This window comes from Sinohyriopsis cumingii, chromosome 6, assembly GCF_028554795.1.
Source record: "Sinohyriopsis cumingii isolate HCF-2022 chromosome 6, ASM2855479v2, whole genome shotgun sequence".
Taxonomy (NCBI): domain Eukaryota; kingdom Metazoa; phylum Mollusca; class Bivalvia; order Unionida; family Unionidae; genus Sinohyriopsis; species Sinohyriopsis cumingii.
In genome coordinates this window covers 63,139,077-63,159,386 of record NC_142966.1, presented here as the reverse complement: position 1 = coordinate 63,159,386, position 20,310 = coordinate 63,139,077, and the positions used below count along the sequence as shown (strand labels likewise).

Below are 20,310 nucleotides of genomic sequence, written 5' to 3'. Positions count from 1 at the left end.
AGTTCTATTAGAGGTCCCAGGTGTTCGAGTGATCGAAAGCACTCGCCTTTACCAATCACTACCATCTCACCTCTGTCTGCGTAGGTTCGAGTCTCAAGCTCGGCCAATGTGGATATGCGAGAAAGCTGCCAGTAGCATACGTGAGTCGGTAGTTCTTACTGGGGTTTTCCCAGGTTCTTCTTCCACCAGATATACTGGCCGCCATTCATAGCCTATCTTTCTCTGAGAAATGGCAGTAAGCCCTACAACAACAACAACAAATAAGAAATAGTCCTATTAAAAACGATAAAATGTCAACATAATTTGTATTGAAAAAAACAATTTAATAATGATTTCAGTGCGACATATAATCTTCTTGAAGTTAAGGGAAGAGATAAAAGAGGAAGTTTCCCATTATGTTTAATGAAAGTTACCCGGCCTATTTCGTCACACTTATGAAATAAAGATTACTTCCAAAGTGGCGCTCTTGCTTCTCTTGAAACACCACTGGCACGACTAGTTGATATCTGCATCATTTCGGCAGAAACGCATGCTCTTGTTTTTGCTTGGTTTTCATGAACGTCGCAAAAAGTAACGGAAATGAAAACAAAAATATTATTAGCCTTGAGCAACCAACTCTGGCACTATATATACGTTAATCGGTCATCTTTTCTGCAAAATTGGAGCAAATAAATAACTGAAACGACAACTCAAAACGAGACTGACCCCTAATTCGTACAGTCCGTGCAAGAACTGGCTGTTACCTTTGTTCATGATCTTCAAAATGTTTTTGCACAACACTAGAATCAAACTCAGAACATCAAAAAAATGATACCAGAATCTAAGATAATTTTATGGCATGGAATAACGCGCGCAAAAACAGAACCCAAAGTATAAAATTTTCTGAAAGTTTATAATTATATTTTTTACTTTTAATAAAACGTCAGAAAGTGAAACTTTGAAAGAGATTAGTTTTAATTTGAGTTTTGTGTTCAAATAGTTTAGAGACTATAGAACCCTGAAAGCTGCCACATTACTCGCAATGCTGATAAAAACCGTCATTCTGCAGACCACACATATTTGTATAACCTCTGGTACTAGCCTTTTGATCGTATCTATATATTTATCAAAGTAAAGTTTTACCTCATTTTTATCTGATCCAGAATATACCTAAATAGCCGAATCAAGATTAATTGATTCAGAATCAGTCTAAATAGCTGGATCAATTTTATTTGATTCAGAACCAGTCCAAATAGCTGAATCAAGATTATTTGATTCAGAATCAGTCTAAATAGCAGGATCAATTATAGGAATCTACGTGATACACATTTCTAGTTTCTAGACATCTGCTCATTCAATTGCACGACAAGGAACGCATATTTGATTGATGGCTCTGTTTAAATTTAATATAATGGCATAGTGAGTTTGATTGAATCATATTACAAGTACTCCCATAATAGTAATTGCTAACCATCAAATTTAACAGAATTGATAGTGCATGTCTAAAGAATGTCTGGTTCGAAATTGATATGGGAAAACTGGAATGCTTTAAACCTACTGACCTAATTTGTGAATTGTTCATCTTAAACATTATGAATAACATTTTGAAAAGACCCAAATACTAACAAAATGAGAGACGTGCAATACCCTCTCCGGAAAAAGATATGTACTTTTGAATGAAGCTAATAGTTTTCACATATTTCATCTTGTTCTGACATAAAACTTTATAAACTTTATTATCCCTAAAATTCAATTTATATTAATTTCCTTTAAAATATAAAAACTGGGTGAAAGCAATTGAAATTCAGACATGTCGAGTTTTAAATACAAAACTTTTCATGGCGAGTGGAAATTTAAACACGAGTGCTTATGTACTATATGTATACAAATTATATCGGCTGTCATGTACAGGACGCTTTGCTTCAATCAAGCTTCAGAATGGTGGACTTGCCGATCGTGTCTTTCTTCAAGTAGACAACTCAGCTATGCCAATTTTCAGATATGCTTTCATTGTGTAAAAGTGATATAATTATAATTCCTGGCAAGCAAAATATACGAATAGGGCGACAATAAATCGTGATCTTTTATACTTTCTTGCCAAATCATTCCTCTTGCCGTGATAGGTTCCATCAATCTCTTGCGCCAGTGCATATGCCAGCGATTGAATAGATCTTACATAAAACTAAGAGTAGTTCTTATTACGTTTTTATATGTATAACATCATTTCAAAAACCATTAAGTTCTTGCTAGCTGTTCAAACAATGTTTTAAAACTGCCTTTTTGGGAACTGGCGTGTGTATTTGTCCAAAACCAGTCTGTAATACAGACAAGGTGAGTACACCCGGACACGATCACCTCGTCAAAATGATCCCATTAAAGATAGCCGACAATAAGCAGATTGAGGATTATACCAAGGAAGTAAGAGCTATGGGCCTTACATTGAAATATGCTACGACTTGAGGATTTATACCAAGGAAGTGGGAGCTATGGGCCTTACATTGAAATGTGCTATGACTTGAGGATAATACCAAAGAAGTGGGAGCTATGGGCCTTACATTGAAATATGCTACGACTTGAGGATTATACCAAGGAAGTGGGAGCTATGGGCCTTACATTGAAATATGCTACGACTTGAGGATTATACCAAGGAAGTGGGAGCTAAATGCCTTATATTGAAATATGCTACGATTTGAGGATTTATACCAAGGAAGTGGGAGCTATGGGCCTTACATAGAAATATGCTACAACTGCCGACCTAGGCTGCTTTGGAGGGGATTTGAACCCAAAGTCAGTACAACAAGGTATTCAATGTCTAACACAACCATCATTTTGAAGATAGTTCGGCACAATTTTGTCTTGGACCTGCGAAACATTATTATAAGTTTTCAGTGTAAATTTCATTTAAATATCATCGTTATTTTAACCCCAAGAATATTTTCAAGATTGTTTCCCGTGACAGTAATTTTAGAATCAATGTCGGCACCACTTTTATATTGGAAAACCTTCATTTCGCAAGACGTAGTTTTGTACAAAGTTACACGATAGATATGATCATCCGTTCGGGACCAGTTGTGATGACAGTAGTTTCATGAGGGCTGCCATGGTGACCTTGTTTACAGCCATATTGGCACTATATTCCTATACAGTATATCATTAGAACTTATTTAATGAAATCCTATGTCAATATGACCAGACGTTCATAGGGAATGGCGAAAACAAGATTTCCAAGATATCCGCAGGCAATGTTGTCTACATCATGTTCCTTAAATACCAAGTAAGTATCGTGATAAATCTTTTAGTAAAAAGGTCCTATCAATATGACTATATATCCTAGAGAAGAAGCACTGTGGCAGCCATACTGCATATCCTAAGAGAACAGTTTTCATTTAAAACCAGCTAGGCTTTTGGATGAAACAGTGTCGCAAGGTTCGTGACGCACCTGCAAGTAGTTTTATGAGAAGCGCCGATACAAACATTTGCTAACAGAAGACGAACGCAGGATCATTGCTTGAGGTCTTCTGGACCACGATCAGTAGAAGAAACAAAATAAAACAAGTCGCCCAAAAAATGAAACAAGAGTCGCTGAAGAGACCGACGCTCTACTGGGCGAAAAGTACTTCCAGGAAACCAAGATAAGGTCATTTCCTTGTATCTGCTGAGTGTTGAAACCATCCCCGTTGTTCAAATTAGTTGCTGTGGTGGTCATATTGGATGTCAGATTCATATTATTTTTATTTACAAAGCAGACATTCGTAACAGTTTTTTTGTGGTGAAAATCCCCTGTTGATATAACCATAAATTTGGGAGGAATAGAGATAATATTTTCATGATAGCCACTATAGTGTCCATATTGAGAGTTTGTCATTTTCACTTGGGACCAGCTAGACACCATATGAACTCTGCTGATGAAAACCCCCATGTCAGTATGACTTTCCATTTAAGAGGAGTAGCGATCACACTATTTTCAAGATGGCCACACATTGGACGTCAGAACGGAACCGTTGTGATGAAGGATTAATAAAACATTATAATAAGTATTTTAGCGAAAAAGCCCATGCTGATATGACCATTCGTTAAGAAGTAGTGATAACATTTTTAAGCTTGTCTCTGTGGCAGCCATATGAGACACCAGATCGGCACCATTTCATTTATAATTAACTTGACATCATAAGAAGCCTTCTGGCGAAAACAACATGTCAGTATGACTTTCCGTTTAGAAGAGGCAACGATAACAAGATTTTCAATATGGCTGCCGTGGCGGCTATAATGGACATCAGATCGGTAGTTTTCATTCAAATCAACTATACGTGACAAGATGCCTTTCAAATTAAATGAAAACTCCATTTTCATGCATGACCCACTAGACCAACGGATGAATAAATTTGTAAAGTTTTATGGTAATCCTCAAAGTAGTTTAGGAGAGGTAGCGATAACAAATTTGTTAATAGACGGACTAATGACGGGCAAAAGACCATTCTAAAAGCTCTTCATGTTTATGACTAGAAGAGCTAAAATTTCGCGTCTTTTGCTTCACTATCTAAAAATATTCAAATTTTAAAAAATGGCTAGTAATTATTGCTTCACTTGGTTTAGCGTTGTTATAGGTATAGATTATATGGCCACGACTTCGTTGTAGGATTACAAAATTGTGTAGATATTTCGTAGTACATTTTGTTGGGGCCCGCGTGACGCGTACCCATTAAGTTTGATGTATTGGCCAGGATCGCCATAGCGTGGCAACTTGTAATTTTTAATTTGCCCTGCTTGGGACATGGACCGAGTTTTGATTAGGACCCTTTTGTTAACAGTTAGAACAGACAGGGAGCGCGATTTTAACCTGAGGTCACAGCGGTAAAGTGTCCAAAGTGACATGCAACAGAGGAGCGTATTTTAGGAAGTTGTGGTCCATTTGAAACAGGTGTCATAAAATGATAATTTCCAGAATAGTCATTAATAAAGGCGGTATAGAAAGAATTTTCTTACTTTTATGGGACTGAGAAGAACTTTGGTGGGTAAAGTAGTAATCCTGACTGGCTAAACTAAAAGAAGGGCGGTTCCCAGACGAAATTCAGGGTTTCAAAACGATCTCCCTCGTGAAATTAAACAGTCTAAGTTCTGCAAGGAGGCTTGAAGTAAACTCCGGGAAATAATAAGTATTGATTGTTAATTGTCCTAAAGAAGGAGTGTCGAATGTTTAGGACACGGGAAAAGATAGATATTCGGCTTCATAGGAGGTACGGAACTCGAATAAAGCACAAATGTTAGTCCCAACTGCATGCAATGTATATTCTTTGATGTAAGTAATTATTGCTGAATTTTTTCATTTTAAATTCATACTTGAATTTTTCCTTGAGTTCAGAAACAATAAGCGCATGTTTATGATTCATATTGTGGGAATGTCTTATAAAATTTAGTTATATGAATGAGTTCAAGATTAGAGGTTTGATATATAAAATAAATCATGTAGTAAGATTTCAGCATTTATACTGACGCAAATTGTGTGAATATGTAAATAATCTATTGTTGAATTTATTCATTTTAAATTAATACTTGAATTTTTCCTTGAGTTCAGAAACAATAAGCGCATGTTTTATGATTCATATCGTGGGAATGTCTTAAATTTAGTTATATGAATGAGTTCAGGATTAGAGGTTTGATATAATAAAAGAAATCATGTAGCAAGATTTCAGCGTTTAATCTGACGCAAATTGTGTGAATATGTAAATATTCGATCTTAAATGGTTTTATCATTTATGCGGATGATTGGTTTTCCTATGTCTGGAAATCTGTGTCAGTGAATCGCTAATCAGCAAAGTAACCTATTAGGACAAGGAGTGAAGTCCATTAATTCATGTGTAATTAAGTTGCGAATTCTCTTCAGCCGAGAATCAAGTTAACGTATGGCTAGTTGAGCTGGTTAATTTATAGCAACAGCGGGGTGCGAGGTTTATTTAAAGGGGCCTGATTATGTCATGTCCTCGGTAGGAATGCGAGGATGCTAGAAAAGATTCTGGACCAATAGGATTGTATATCAATAATATGTTGTTTGTGTATTAATTGCGAATGATCTTAGCTAGTTCTGCTAATATACGACAGACGAGGTCTGACGCAAAAGACAGTGTGACTCTTGGTTGTTCCCAGGAGAAGACAAATCTGGAATGCATTTTAAGCTGAATGTTACATTTTATTTTTTCAAGGGAAAGAAAATAGCTCTACATACCTGACTGCACAGTGGGAAAGAGAGCGGAGCCTACAAATATGAGGTCGATGACCCGAAGAGGCTAGTCAAAGGAGAGAGAGAGAGAGAGAGAGAGAGAGAGAGAGAGAGAGAGAGAGAGAAGGAAAGGATGGAAACGTTGACGGATCACCAGCAGTGATTTGGGAAGGACCGGAAGAACCAGGTGATGCTATCATGCTGGCATTCTGAATTCAATCTGTCACTCAATCGTATGATGAAATTTGATCACTCAGTCATATGATGAAATTTGTTCTATCAGTAACAGAACGGCTATATGAAATTCGCATAATTTTGTAACTCATTTTCTGAGAGAAAGCGAATCATTTGCATGTCTATTTTTGTTTGTGTAATTGTTTAAATTGTATTTTAAATACGGGGGCTGGTGTTATTCTATTCTACATCTCTGCTCAGTCATCAGTTATTCCATCAATTAATTTCATACTTTATGTTATTAATTAATCCATCCAGGCAATAATATAGTGGTCGATCATTTCCTAAATAACGATAACCAAAACCTTAAGAAGTGGGGAAGATCTGTCACATCAGTCACACATCACTCCACCACCCCGTCACAGTCGTCAACAGAATTACAGTTTTGTGTTAAACAAGCAAATACGGTAGTAATGCATGAATTCACTGACGCAAGTAAAACACCGAACTGCGCGGAACACTTGTAGACATGGCTGTATCTTTCTATGCATGTATCTGCCATTTACAAGCTAGTTTACATACATTTTCGGGAGATAACGTTTTCCTTTTTATGAAGGGTTATGAAGGAGCAGACAAAGCAGCCAAAGCAGCCAAAGCTGCCATGCAGTGACCCTTTATTGAACGGAGGATTCAATATGGCGATTGTAAGTTATTATATTCGTTGGCATGCTGTCTCTATCTAGCAAATTATGATAAATGAAAACTCCACAAAAGATGCAGGTAATCAGACCCATCATTGGAGAGTGGTATCAACCATAAAAACCAAATTACACACATACCTGGTCAATGCGTACCTCTTGACAGGTGGTATCAACCATAAAAACCAAATTACACACATACCTGGCCAATGCGTACCTCTTGACAGGTGGACCTTGACCAGCGTGCTTAACGTGGAAGTGTCCACTTACAGTGAAACAAATTATTATCGAGAGTATCAAGGTAAACCATGATGACATCATTTTATTGCATCAGCTTTAAGAATCTTTTTGATGTTGTACCATCAGAAAAAATCATATCTTTTCTAGCAGAAAACAATTTACATGAAAAAGTAAACCTTATATTTAAGGACCTGACTATTTTCACCGTTATCTTTCATTTTATATCGCATCTTAAGAATGTTAACATTTTTAACTTTTATGTTTTAGGCGTACATATTTATTGTCAATAGGAAGGGTTATATTCCTGGAGATTACACCCACTTGTAACCATTACATACATACATACATACATACATACATACATACATACATACATACATACATACATACATACATACGTACGTACGTACGTACGTACGTACGTACATACATACATACATACGTACATACATACATCACTTCTTTCACCTGTTGATGCTATTGTATACATGTTTACTCAGGTGCATATGTAACATGTCAGTAAAGCCAATATTTTATCGCTGCACGAGAAGCAAGTGCAGTGAATGTGTGTCATTTGACAAACTTCTTTCACGTCTGGAGACAGAAGGGTAAAATATGGCGAATATTTTAAGAGGTATCTCCACCTCATCTTTTATATTTTCTCTCTAAACAGAAAGAACACTAGTTAAGAGCCGCCAGGATGCGAAACAATCTGATTAAAATGATCGACACGGCCCTACGTAGGATTGAGGAGATCTGATTTTAATCATATTAAATCATAAAAAGAAGACCATGGTATGCATATGGAGCCCATGATCGAAACATAGTATTAAAACGCGTGAGATTTACTCCAAGGTAAAAGGGCTGAGTGAGCTCAATGCAGAATGAATAATATATTTTAATGACGATTCTTCCGAAAATGCACAAAATAAATTAAGGCATTTAGCAAGTATAAGCCGATAAAAACTGTAAAGAAAACCTTAAGATTGTACATGACTAATCTTGACTCCAAGATTAAATGGTGAACGAGCTTATTGTAGGATGGATTGTCTTCAATTCGTAATGATTTATCACAAGTATGAACAGAATACATCCAGTGAGTTTTAAAAATATAAGCAAATGAAAAATCTTTACCAAGATCAGAACGCAAATTTTCTAAATATGCGGTTGTCCAAAGTTCAGCTCACAAGATTTTATGGTCGATGATATTTGGTATTTCTGACAGGCACGCAGGATAAAATATATTTAAAAGCATAATTACGTTCAAAGTCAATCTTTATTATGAGTTATATAAATAAACGGGGCATCATCGCACAGCGACATCAATATTCCCGTCTAAGTAGATTACATTATCTTTCTGCTCATAACAAATAGGGGATTGCAGTCATTGGCACCGATAAAAAATACTAAATGCATTGAACGCAAATCGACAGTTTGCATCGTTTTCTTTTTTCCATCCTAGAGAGCATACACGCATACACGCATATGGGCGTTCTGAAATTTAAGAGACAAGATTTGTTCTTGCGATTGTGTGTGTGTATGTGTGGCTGGGATTTTTAACGTAGCTTTAACACGTTTTCAGTCATATCGCTACGATATCTGCAGTGTAGTAGTTTATAGTGATGACAAGCACTGGGCATCATGCCGCAGACATGTAGCATAGTGTCTCATCCAGTCATATTATTTGGACACCAGGCCGACCAGTCTAACTTTAAATTCTTAATGCTGAGCGTCTAACGAGGAAACTTTTAGTACCATTTTTTATATGTCTTTGGTATGACTCGGCCAGGGTTCGAACCCGCGACCTCCAGCATCCGAGGCAGACGCTCTAACCAATTGGTGTCAGTGAGATACCGAGGATCCATTCTTCGGAAAAGTATTTTCGAAGATCTTTGATTTGACATCCATACTGATGTGACGTAATGCTTTGATTTGATACCCATAATGATGCGACTTGATGCATTGATTTTAGATCATTAATGATGTGATTTGATGATTTGATTTGACACTCATATTGACGTGACTTGCTGCTGTCCTAATATGTTCTTTCCTTTCTGACCCCTTAGACTCGTGTCCTAGGGCCCCCATAAAGTTACTCATCAAATATGTTTTATTTATGGTATATCTATATTTACTTAAGAACTGTACACAAATAAAAAGTAAGCTTAATCAACAGAGGAAGAAAGAGCAATGTATGTATTTTTTGAAGATCTTTTAATCTTGCGCTAGGGACCCAGGTGTTGCAATGAAATTTGGAAACCTCGCTACAAATCTACTCCCCGTAGGGAAGTCAATTATCAAGTCTGATAGCTGTTTTGCGTTTACAAGAAACGTACTGTACTTATGCACGTACATACATATGGACGCACGAACACGGGCACAAAATTATACACAATACCCTAAAAATATTAATGAACAGTTTCTCCCTTAATCTTTTTTCTTTCCTTCAGTCTCATCTTTTATCAACTCCTTCGTTGTTCATCTTTGTGCTTCATATTCTGGATGATATTCGTTAATTGATTAGTCAAGATTCTTCATTTTGAGTATTTAGCGATTTAAAATGCTGTCATTACAACATAGTATCACCCGCTTTATATTGAGTATTTAGCGATTTAAAATGCTGTCATTACAACATAGTATCACCCGCTTTATACTGAGTATTTAGCGATTTAAAATGCTGTCATTACAACATAGTATCACCCGCGTTATATTCACACTTGACTACAATTTCTGTATCGTCAAATGAGAACATTATATGCTATTAGCTTTCTTTCTAATCGTTTAGCTTGTACATTGTAAATCTTGTAATTTCCAACAACAAATTCATGAAATAAAATGTGTTCAAACTAAATGCAAGAGCCGTTCGTCAAATTCTATCCAAATATTTGGTGAACAAATCTTCTAAAGCTTTTACTATTTTTAGTAACGTTGGCCATACATATTGGGATATCGGACATTTGAACAAATTTAAAAAGTCCTAATACCAGGATGCCTTCTGTCTCAGATTCCATTCAACAGTTTTGCAGAGGAGGTCGCGTAAAGGTTCTTCTATTTTTAGTAACAGCGACGATATATGATGGTAGATTGGTAGAATTTGATCTGGGATGCTCTTGGAGAAGGAATCATTTAAATGATTTTCTATTTTTAGTAACTGCTGTCACATGTCACGGATTGACATAAAGTGTACAAATTTGAAAGGTCTTTATGCCACGGTACTATATGTCAAGGTTGGTCTAATTCTATCCAACAGGCTTGGAGAAGAAGTCGCTAAAAATTTTGTCCAGTTTTAATACCGGTTACCAGATTTGATGGCAGATTTACGTCATTTGTATAAACTTGAATACTAGGATGCATACTCTAAAGTTTCGTTAAATTATATTTGTCGGGGGTTTTGAGAAGACATTGTTAAAAAAAAATTCTTCTCTGTTTTGAGTAACGGCAAACATATTTGATCATGGATATGCATCGTTTGTAAAAGACGTCGTTTGATAATTTCACTATTCTCGTAACAGTGGCCATATCCAACGGCCGATAGACATAATCTCTTACAACTTAAAAGGCAGGTATACATAATCTGTTACAACTTCAAAGGCCTTTATAACAAGATGCACTCTATCAAACTTTGTAAATTTCCGTTCAGCATTCTTGGAGAACTTTCATATCCAAGTCTTTTCGATTTTTAGTAACCGTGGCCATATTTTATGGCAGATCGGCACAATTTGTTCAACTGTCATACGTGAGTAAATTATGCTGAGCGGATTTTGATAACACGTTTAAAGGGTTTTTACAGATTTTAGTTGTGGCGGACACAGTTCATAGCAGATCGGCATCATACGCATAAATTTGAAAGCCGTTCATGCCAGTGTGCTCTGTTCCAAATTTTGGTCTATACTCGTCAGTGGTTCTTGAGATGAATTTTTAAACAGCAATTGTTGACGGACGCATGCACGGACGCATGATGTACGATAAAGTCCGTGCAGGACAAATGCAGGGCTATACCATAAATACAATTTGGCCTTAGGGTCAGCTAAACTTAAATTGCCATCAGTGGATTTATGTATTGGACTTAAGTTTCCCACAACATGATTTTTGAAGCTTATTCTGAAAACACGACTATGTGATTTCCCCAAAACTTTCTTTAAAATCTGCGAACCCTATTACAACAACAACGACGACAACCAATATAACATTAAAAATTTGAGATGCTCGTCTGCTTTTTGGCAGGATCATTATTTAGATAGAAACCGTTGCTGAATTTGCGGAAAGGAAGGTTTAGTTTTCTCACTGTAGGCTAGTAAGCAATCGGGTTTGTTCTTCATCTAGCATCTTGTTTACTGACTGCTATTACTAAATTCATCAGCCAAGGATCGAATGATTAATTAAAGTAAATAGAAATGGCGTAGCATGCAATGAAACGATTTTAAAATGGAAAACGGACTTCTGAGCATGGAAGAACTCAATTTTGAATGTCTTTTAATTTGCAGAAAGTACAGCATGTGTTCCTGAGTCTTCTCAAGTGATGACACGCAGAGCAATTTGCACAAGAAAACCGCGTTCATCGTCAAATGGATGTGCAATTTCCTTGAATTTTTTTTCGTGGTTGATTTGCTTTGATGCGTTTGTTCTTATTTTCTTTTCAAAGATATTCCGATTGCGTGATAGGAAAACTCGCAGATTGACTGTTGAGAATGCGATGAAGTACAAATCAATCTACTAAACGATCATGCAACTGTCTGTTATTTCTTCGTAAGACTTAAAAACATTTTTCTGCTGTAACGTTTGTACCTGATGGGCAACTTCAGTCCCAAGGAGGGCGACATTATAGACATTAAAACTCAACCCACCATATGCTGCTTTGTTTGAAGCATTCCGTTTAAGAATCACACAACGTAAATTGATAATATTAACCTAGATTCTAGATTTCATATACTATTAAAGCTGATAATTAAATTTCATTGCCTGTAAAGGCCTGGATTAGAACATATATCCCCCATTCTTTCTCAAACCTTCGCTTGTTAGTCATGTTTTCCGTTTAGTCAAACAACATGATCAAATACTCTAACACCATGTGAAGATCTCACCTTCCTTGATTACGCAAATGCATTACTTTATTTCACTGTTGCTGATATCAGATTTGATTTCAGCACACACTGTGCGGCTGACAAAGTTGTTGAGAGCACCTGACATTTTCTCCAAGCAGCAGTTCCATTTACACAGCAATGGAAGCCACGTTTTGATTCACGATCATCCAGATTACAATTTTATTAGTTTCTGACATTTTTATGGCGTGGCGTAGAGCACATAACGGATAAGCAAATTCAATGGCGGTCAGCCAGTCTCGTAAATAATTCTGGATTTTGGGTGGCTTGAAAGTAACGATTTAAACGTCGTGGACTGACATTTATATTTGGACCTAAAGGTCATATCTTCTTCGGTCAAGCTATTGCATAGAAACATTGACTCGAGTAGCAATTCCTCAATCTATTACCCATATTGTCCAGCGGTTACTGAACTTCCACGTGAAATACAACGGCATGCTGAGAACAACACGTTGGTCTCGAGCTGACATTTTATCGTTGTATAACGCGCAAACAGTACGGACCCCGATCTGCCTTCGCGTAATTCGCACAGAACTATAGTGCGAACGCAATCACTCCGATCTGCATGTGCATTATACGACGGCAGATCTGGGACAACATCGTGAATTGACCTGCAAATTGATCTGTAAAAATAATTCCGTATATTAGTAGATTAAATCCAATAAGACATTTCACTTATCTGTTCGACACAATGACCTCTTAGATGAGCTGACATCGTTTGCAGTTCGATAAAAAAATATTCCATTGAAGAGGTTTCTGACGGAATTATTATACTGCTATCTACATGAAGTAATATTTCTATAGCATACGCGGTTTCATTAACAACTTCGAGATGCCGATTGGAATTTGTTCACACGATTATGTAGATATGACAAAAGTACATAGGCTGGTCTCTTGTGTTAACATGTCAGTAAGATGTACCACTTTGTCTTCATGTCTAAATAATCATGTCAGCACCTGGCAATTGATAACCCGTCTTATTGACGTGGCATAATCGCCTTGATCAAGTATGAAAAAAAAATATGTCGTTATAACGATAACAGATTAATAGTTCCATAGTTAATGGAAGCTAGCGTCCCTTCTTGGTTTCATTCATTGCTGATAGTGTATGGAGAGCATAGCTGACGGCGGCATGTACTGTCCATGACTACCAACAAAGGCAGCAGCCTTTGGTTTAGATATCTTGTGCACGGTTCATGCTAACACAATGAACCAAATAATTCCGGTACATCATCATTGCGGGGCCCGGTTTCCGAAAACCAATGAGAGATTCAGTGCAGCTTTAAACAATTAGTATGAAAATACAGGCAAATGCGAGCGTGTAATTCAAAATCTTTTTAACAACTCCACTTATTTCCTTCACCCTTTATTTCAGCAAATGGAATACAAATATTTTCTTTTAAGTAAAAACCTTTGCTCATTAGTTTACATTAGTTATAATCATCATTTATGCGTTAAATAAATAATTTAATAACTAAAGTTGTGATACGTTGCCTAAATTCAAACAGTGAGATATCTATTAACAATGAACTAAACCGAGCTGAGAAAATAACTTTCTCGTAGTACTGATTAAAAATGCTATTAATAAATAAGGATTACTGAGAGTTAATTTGCACGTGTACATTAAATAAAGGGACGGACAACTATTTTGCTATCAACCATAATTTTCTTTATTTTTCTTTGACTTTTTTCCGAATCTTCTGTCCACTCTGTCAATTACCCCTCTCCAACTTTTTTTTACTTGAAGCTGCAAGCTGACGACTGACGTATGAATCGAATTGTAGTGTTACAAGCTAAATGTTAGGGTCAAAGCTCCAAGAAACTGCACATATTAATTTTGTTACCTTGGTATTATTTTAATTAAACAAATTGTTATTTAAATTTACAAGATCATATTGAGTAACGGTGCCTTCAGGAAGCCTTTTAAGAAGACTTATGCCAAATATCAAATAGCAAGTGTATTTGGTACACTTCAGTTATCACTCATTGCCCATGGCACCACGTTTATGTGTCTTGAGGTAGTACTCTACTTCCGAACTCTGTAACGTTAAGGTCATTTAAGATACATAAAAATGGGTGGAATGTCAGAAAGGTATACAGATGTAGGTCTACAATGATACCAAATAATTTGGACTTTCTACTCGCATTACAAAATAAAGAGGGGAGGGTAAAACGTACTTTTAAAAACCATTCTCTTTTTTTAACACCAAAATTTCGACCATTGTCGGAAACGGATTTTTTGTCCGGATTTTAGACCTTTTGGCCCGAGATCTAAGGTAGATCGGTCTGAACTGCAAACAGACAGGTAAACCTTTGCAAAAGTAGAATGACTTGGTGATCAGGAGTAAAACGTGTCCAGGACACGAAAACGTACAACAAAAAAGAAGTCCAACGTTTACCCTTCCGTACATGCGCGAGCAAAACTGCCAACCCAAAACGACGTTTCTAGAAAAACTAGGCATCTGGACTAAGCGGAAATCTATTGGAAGCAGCGATTTAGTAGTTATGTTCATGAGCACCGATTAGATGACGCTGTGTAAAATGTGCAATATGAATTAAATATCGCTGTGTGTATCTTTTCCTTCATCTTCGCCTACTAGTAAATAGTAAAACTTTTTGTAAAAATAATTATATGACCAAATTGGTGGTCAAGCCTGAACACAAGATAACGACTGCTCTAGTTCAAATCGAAAGTATTAGTAAAGTTCACATTGTGTCAGTAACAAACAGACTGTTATAGGAATGAATACACAACGGTTAGATTAACTAGATCTCTCCATACGGGGCCATTTGTTTTGATCACGTGACAATATGGCTTCGACGTTCACCTGATTTCGTATAGCGGAGTGCAACGCGGGGAGCATACGAAACAGGGAACCAGACTACCTCGCCGTTAGAATGCTACTATACCTAATATTCTTCAAATAAAGTTTAGCAAAGCAACAACGAGATGTTTGCATTTGTGGGGAGGTGTGTGAAGGGTTTATCGTTGGTACATGCCATACTCGTGTCATGTGTATCCTCAGCTTGCTTGAACCCTGTATATTAAGTTCATTTTGTCTTCATTGTGTACCTTGAATCACAATGAGAAAACAAAACATCCACAGGAAACAGGAAGATAAAGGAACAAACTAAATCACGTAAAGCACCGGATTATAATAGTCTCTCGAAGGGACTGACGGTCTAGTGTCCAAAAAAGGATTCTCTAGGAATTCAAGATAAAACCATTCCTTCTTTATATCTGCTGCGTCTTGAACCCAAATCCGATATTCTTGAGCAATAAGAGTTTCTAATTAGCGGCTGTGGCAGCCATTTTGGACTTATGCTCAGCATCGTTTTTATTTAGGACAAACTAGATATCACTATTAGAATTTGGTGAAAATCCTATGCCGATATGGCAGTCAATTCTGAAGTCTATCAACAAGATTTCATAAGTCTTGTTGTGAAAACCCAATGTCGATACTATTTTCCATTTCAAAATGGAAACTGTAGAGCTATATTGGATACCAGATAGGCAGAAATTCTATTTAAGATTAACACCATAAGAAATGATGAAAGCGAGAAAATATGGCGGACAAGGTGGACGTAATGTATTCAAGCTCTGGTGAATTATGGACGCCCGTAAGATAAAAGAGAAGTGCTTTTCATCCAGTGTTGAAATTCTGCTGTGTGAACACTCTGACAACAGAATGGCATGTGTATCATAGTTTTATATAAACTAAGCTCGAAGGAAATTCGATGAAATTCAATTTTACTTTCATACTTCTTTTCGCGCCATTTTCATGTATCAGGCTTTGAAAGAGTGTGTCGTTATCGTGTATTTTCTGGTGAATCTTATGTGGTGTTGGAAATATGTTGAGAGACATGTGCTGTTGGAGACATGTTGTGAGGATACATAAATTCCGCTTGTTGCTATTGTGGCATAAATAATCGCATTCTCATGATTTTGTGACTCGAGTTCTCGATTCCGTGATCATTGCATTTTGATTAACTTGCACACAGTTTTGTTTAACTCTGCTGTGCATAACTGATGTGAATTATATGTGAATAATATTTATATTCTGGACTAAATTTATATTTTATATTTTATATTTTGTGGATTTCAATTTCTTGGATTATTCTGAAGGATCTTCTTGGATCAATGGACGCAGCGGGTGAGTGTGACACTCCATTTAATCATGTAACGTGTAAAAAAAAAATGCATATTTGTCTTGGTCGTCAACAATGTGCAAAGGGATGAAAAGCTAAGCATAGTATTCTAGTTTTCATGTGTAATATATGACGTTATAAATGGCATAGATAAACTGATAGATGTATGTATATATATATATACACTTAAGTGCTTTTTTATGTTGTGTGTGATTGTTATTACGAAAAAAGGAGTTGAAATTCGTACACGATCTGTGATTCGTACATGTACTGATTTAGTGCTCATAATTACTATATATGACGATATGCCATATACATGTCAGAGATTTGCCATCTACAGTCAGATTCTAGATAAGATCTAAATTCACATTGGGGCATTCGGATCATGATCATGGGGCATTCGGATTGTGATGTTGGAAACATGATGTGTGGGTAATGTCAAATACATCAAGTATCGTTGTTAAAGACTATATGTATTTTGTGAGATGCTTTTGTGAACTGTTGTTCACGTTAACTCACGTTAACTCATTCCAGTGTAAATGTGTACTCAGTCCTAGTGCCAGTAGTTATTTCCTTATATGTGTTATATATTTAGTTTTTTAGTGAGTAGATAGTGAGCAAATCACATATGTACGAATTCAAAATATTATGGTAGCGGATGCGTTAGCTTTGGTACCGTTACCATGTGTTAATTCTGAGCTAAGTTCTGAGTTAGACCAAATATCATTCATCATTCGAACAATGAGAACAATTTCAGTTAAGTGATGCACGAGAGGTATCAGAACATACAACTGTTACATATTTGTCCTAGCAGAAGAGGGCTCACATTCGTTAATGCAAGTGCGAGCGATATATAACAGGTATTAACCTATTTATCAATTGTATACGGACTTCACTATAAACCGTTGAACATGGATGACAACCTAGAAATAGATGAGCGTTACAGTGGTGATGAAAGGTCCGGTTTAGAAGAAGACTTAATAGCAACCCAGACCGAAAAAAATATATACCTTCAAATTGATTCGAAATTTGGAACTCTGGACAGAGATGAATTTAAAAAGAAGATGTGTTTGGAATTGGATGTACAGAGTTTAAAAGATATAAGACTATCACTTCACGACCTGGCTAAATTGGAAAATGTCAATTACCCTGTGACGCGTATAGTTGAGAGAACAGTAAGATGTGATAGTGCTCCTCTAGAGGAGAGATTAGCTGAGGATATATTTATTCTATACCATTTCTTAACAGGAGATAACAACTTATCTGAAGTGAAAAGCCTTGCGTCGAGACAGAAGCCGAGCACGGGCACAATTGATAATAGTACATGCGTGAGTCAAGCATCTAAAAGAAAAGGATCTAACAAACAGTCTCAGCGATCTGAACCAAAACCAGAACAGGTGATAACGTTATCAGATCACAATCCAGTATCTTCACTATCAAATGATAAAAATGACAGTTCAATAACAACAGAGAACTTATACAAGATAATAGACCTAAAACATTTTATACAAAGCAGTATTCAACAAATGAAAGATGACATTAGAAATGAATTGAAAACTGAGCTTGACAAGATACGTAAAGAACTGCTCAGTAGAGATGTTAACTCGACTAGGTTACAATCAGAATTAGGAAGATGCAAAGAGGAAGAGAAGAAGTTATCACAAGACAACCTGGCCTTGAGAATGTCACTCAGGGAGAAGAATAACCAGCTGGAAACTATAAATGCTCACCAGCTGTTTCTACACCAATTGCTCGGTGATAAAGTATATAACAAGGCTAAAGAAAATGTAACTTCAAAATGTGAGGCAGAAACTCAGACATTACTAGCTGATATAGTGCGTATGGGCAATCATTCAAATGAAACACAAACGGAAAAGAGGGCTAAAGCGATAAATGCTCTGGACTCTGATTATATCAAACGGCGGAAGCATTTATCGGATCAAACAGAATATACGGCCAAGTCAACTGACTCAAGGGAAAGAGTGGCGTCGACACTGTCCACCATACTCAATACCTCCAACGAAGAACCTACATTAGTTAAAGATAACGATGTACGTGATTATCTCCAAGATCAGAAATACTCGGCACGAGTACACACAAGGAACAACGATAGGGAGAGAAGGTCACCATTAGCAAACAATCCGGGCACCTCATTGAAGGACACTGATAAAGTAAACAAACCGATTGAAGTTATCACAACCAACAGAAACTACAGACCACATAAACGAATGAGGAACTCTTATGAACGTCGAGTTCTAATGTCAAGAATACCAGTTGATAGAACAAGAGAGGAGATGAGAACCTGTATTAAAAAACACGCTAAAATTAAAGGGGTAGAATTAATTGACTCTCAGATATTAAAGCACTGGCGAGTAAAAGGAGGAAAGGACACTTTTACTGTTTTAATCACGGTAGATAAGTTAGACTTTGAGAAAGTTTTAGAGGAAGGTTTTTGGCCAAATTTTGTATGGGCAAGAGAATGGTATGAGGATTATGGTGATAAGGACACCCAGCAGTACTGGCGTAAATAAATAAAGGAGTAGTAAGTAAAATACATATATTATGGTAAATTGCTATAAAGTCTTTGCAATACTTGTGTTGAAAATCTATTTTTCGTTAAGTCAACTAATGTCTAGTCATACATTTCGTTTGTTGACGTGGAACGTAAAAGGAGTCCTGTACGGGTCACCTTACTTGCATTCTTTGCTAAATGAGGTAGATGTTGCTGTACTTACTGAGCATTGGCTTCTTCCGGAGCAGCTCAATTTGCTAGATAATATACATCCAGATTTTAAATCATTCGCACGCTCTGACAAAAGACTAGCAGTAAATTTCGAAGAAAGGCTAAGGCATACGGGGTTCGGGGGAATAGCAATCCTTTATAGGAAATCACTCCGCGTTAATCCCTTGTCGAGCGCTGGCAGTGACAGAGTTTTAGGGATAGAGGTAAAATGTAATGATAGACTTAAATATTTTATATTCGGGGCACTTTTACCATCAACTAATTTTCCTATTGCAAGTTACTCCGAAACAATAGAAGAACTAAAGGATCAGTTTGATATTTTCTGCAAAGAAGGCATTCCCATACTTGCCGGAGACTTCAATGGTCAGCTAAGTTCACTGTTTAGCTCCAAAGCAAATGGTTTAACATCAAACGCTAGAGGCACTATTCTGGAAAAGTTTCTGAGCGATAGACATCTAATATCTGTTAATAGTCAATCCATTTGTGAAGGGCCAGATTTTACTTTTTTCTCAACCGATGGCAAATCAAAATCTTTGATAGACCATATACTATTGCAAAAAAGTAAATTCGATTTAGTGGTTAAGGCAGAAATAATAGATGATCATCCTTTAAACATTTCAGATCATCTTCCTGTAAAAATAGAGTTGGTCACACCTTTAGTACATAAGACAATAATGGCTGACGAGCATATCATTCATTCCATAAATTGGAAGAAAGCCTCAGCAGAGCAAATGAATAGATATAAGGAAGCAACACGCAACGAATTGTTAGCGCAAATGCATAAAGCAGAATTAGCGACGAATGTCGATATTGAAATTATTATTCAAGACACAGTAAAGATTTTACATGAAGCAGCATCTAGGTTTCTCCCCATAAAGAGGTTTTGCCCATACGCTAACCCCTATTGGAAACTATTAAACGTAAAAAAGTTTCACACGGAAATGCGGCTGAAACGCAGGGTATGGATTTCTAATGGTAGGCCAAGAGGTTGGGAATATATATCATATGCGAACT

The 20,310-nt window shown here is 36.6% G+C and overlaps 1 protein-coding gene across 2 annotated transcripts in view; it reads right to left on the bottom strand.

Moving 5' to 3' along the window:
- Nucleotides 1–20,310, bottom strand: part of LOC149797075 (transient receptor potential-gamma protein-like) — a 179,518-nt gene that overhangs the window by 74,723 nt on the left and 84,485 nt on the right. The gene's annotated exons all lie outside the window — the stretch shown is intronic.